The following is a 2500-nucleotide window of genomic DNA, read 5'->3' on the forward strand; positions in this document are numbered from 1 at the left end:
TGCATCGGGACGACGCTTTGGGGATGCTCCCTTAGCATCAGCGAATCTGAAACCAGAATGCCAACTAGGCCAATCCGATTGGCGTGCGTGATGACGTCATCGTGACGGCATACCCGGAAGTATAAAAGGGGGGCTGGAACGTAATGGCGCTAGTAATGTGTGGCGTCGGGATGCAGTGCTCGTTCCCCTTCTCAGGGAACAAGGGTTATATACATAACCCGAGCAGTTCCCTTTCGAGGGAACTCGCACTGCATCGGGACGACGCTTTGGGGAACGAGTACCCACTAGGCCACACCGAAGGGTAGCGCCTGCCCTAGTGTGAAGCCGGAAACCGGGCACAGCTAGGACTGGAGCACCCTAGCACCAGGCGTCGTAGGGAGATCCAGGCTATAAAACCTGATAAAAGTGTGTGGGGTAGCCCACCCGGCCGCCTCGCAGATATCCTGCAAGGGGACCCCAGAAAGAAGGGCCACCGAAAAGGCCATGCCTCTGGTGGAATGAGCCCTCACGGCCACAGGTGAAGGCAAACTGCGCACCTGGATTTAAAATAATTACCAGCACTGCATAAAACAAGTAAAATGTATTAAAAAAATTAGTGATTTAATATAAAATAATTACCAGCACTGCATAAAACAAGTAAAGTGCATTTAAAAGAGCAAATTGTTTTACTTAATTATCTTAATTACATCAAATTTGTAAGTAAAAATTACTCAATACAATTCAACAGGCCAAGTTATATGTACTTATTCACTTTTTTTATTTTACTCAGCTTAGTTGAGTAAATTTACTTAATTTCCTTACGTGTGAAATTTACTTGATAAAAATTTGTGCAAAAACTTGCAAAATAAAAATTGAGTAAATTCTACTTATTGTTTTTTTCAGTGTAGGACCAGGCTAACCTGTTAGTGGGTGGGATATACACTATATTGTCAAAAGTTTTGGGACTTGCACATGAACTTTAATGGCATCACATTCTTAATCCGTAGGGTTTAATATGGAGTTGGTCCACCCTTTGCAACTATAACAGCTTCAACTCTTCTGGGAAGGCTTTCCACAAGGTTTAGGAGTGTGTTTGTGGGAATTTTTGACCATTCTTCTAATCTAGAAGCGCATTCGTGAGGTCAGGCACAGATGTTGGACGAGGCTCGCAGTCTCCGCTCGAATTCATCCCAAAGGTGTTCTGTCGGGTTGAGGTCAGGACTCTGTGCAGGCCAGTCAAGTTCCTCCACACCAAACTCGCTCATCCATGTCTTTATGGGCCGACGCTTTGTGCACTGGTGCGCAGTCTTGTTGGAACAGGAAGGGGCCGTCCCCAAACTGTTCCCACAAAGTTGGGAGTATGAAATTGTCCAAAATGGCTTGGTATGCTGAAGCATTAAGGGTTCCTTTCACTGGAACTAAGGGGCCAAGCCCAACCCCTGAAAAACATCCCGCACCATAATCCCCCCCACCACCAAACTTTACAGTGGTGGGGTGCTTTACACCACTGCAACCGACGCTTTGCATTGCACTTGGTGCTTGCATTGCACACTGAGCTCGACCCATCCTCTCACAAATGTTTGTAGAAGCGTCTGCATGCTTAGGTGCTTGATTTTATTCACCTGTGGCCATGGAAGTGATTGGAATACCTGAATTCAATGATTTGGAGGGCTGTCCCAATACTTTTGGCAATATAGTGTATTAGGCAGAAATTTAACATTTTGTCCCTCAAGTTGATGTTAGAAGTAGGAAAAATGGATAAGGATTTGAGCGAATTTTACATGGGCCAATTGTGATGGCTAGACGACTGGATCAGAGCATCTCCAAAACTGCAGCTCTTGTAGGGTGTTCCCAGTCTGCAGTGGTCAGTCTCTATCAAAAGTGGTCAACAGTAATGTTTTTTTTTTTTTTTTTTTTTTTTTACATCATGTGGATGGCCAGGTGTGTGTGTGTCACTTATGTGGGGAACACAAGGCACCAGGATGCACTATGGGAAGAAGGCAAGCCAGCGGAGTCAGTGTGATGCTTTTTGGGGAATGTTTTGCTGGGAAATCTTGGGTCCTGTCATCCATCTGGATGTTACTTTGACACGTACCACCTATCCATTTCATGGATACGGTATTCCCTTGTGGCTGTGGCCTTTTTCTGCAGGATAATACGCCCTGCCACAAAGCAAAAGTGGTTCAGGAATGGTGGAGCACAACAATGAGTTTGAGGTGTTGACTTGGCCTCCAAATTCCCCAGATTCCCCATCTGTGGTATGTGCTGAACAAACAATTTCGATCCATGGAGGCCATGGAAGCTATCAGCCTGATCTCATGAAAGTGCGTAGGCCTATCTATTACACACATTGTATATTTATCATGCAATTTATACTCCGAAATTATTTTTTACGTGCATGATACGCAGTTTTGGTGTGCATATTATGGTGTGTAATATGCATAACTCTCATATGCGTATCATATGCACGTAAAAACTAATTCCTGCATATAAATTGCACAATAAATACAATTTGTGTGTA

At 44.4% G+C, this 2500-nt stretch overlaps 1 protein-coding gene across 1 annotated transcript in view; it reads right to left on the minus strand.

The window, feature by feature from the left end:
* LOC307130874 (E3 ubiquitin/ISG15 ligase TRIM25-like) overlaps positions 1-2500 on the minus strand; it is a 6977-nt gene that overhangs the window by 3033 nt on the left and 1444 nt on the right. The gene's annotated exons all lie outside the window — the stretch shown is intronic.

The sequence above is a fragment of the Gobio gobio genome (assembly GCF_949357685.1).
Source record: "Gobio gobio genome assembly, chromosome: 8".
NCBI lineage: Eukaryota > Metazoa > Chordata > Actinopteri > Cypriniformes > Gobionidae > Gobio > Gobio gobio.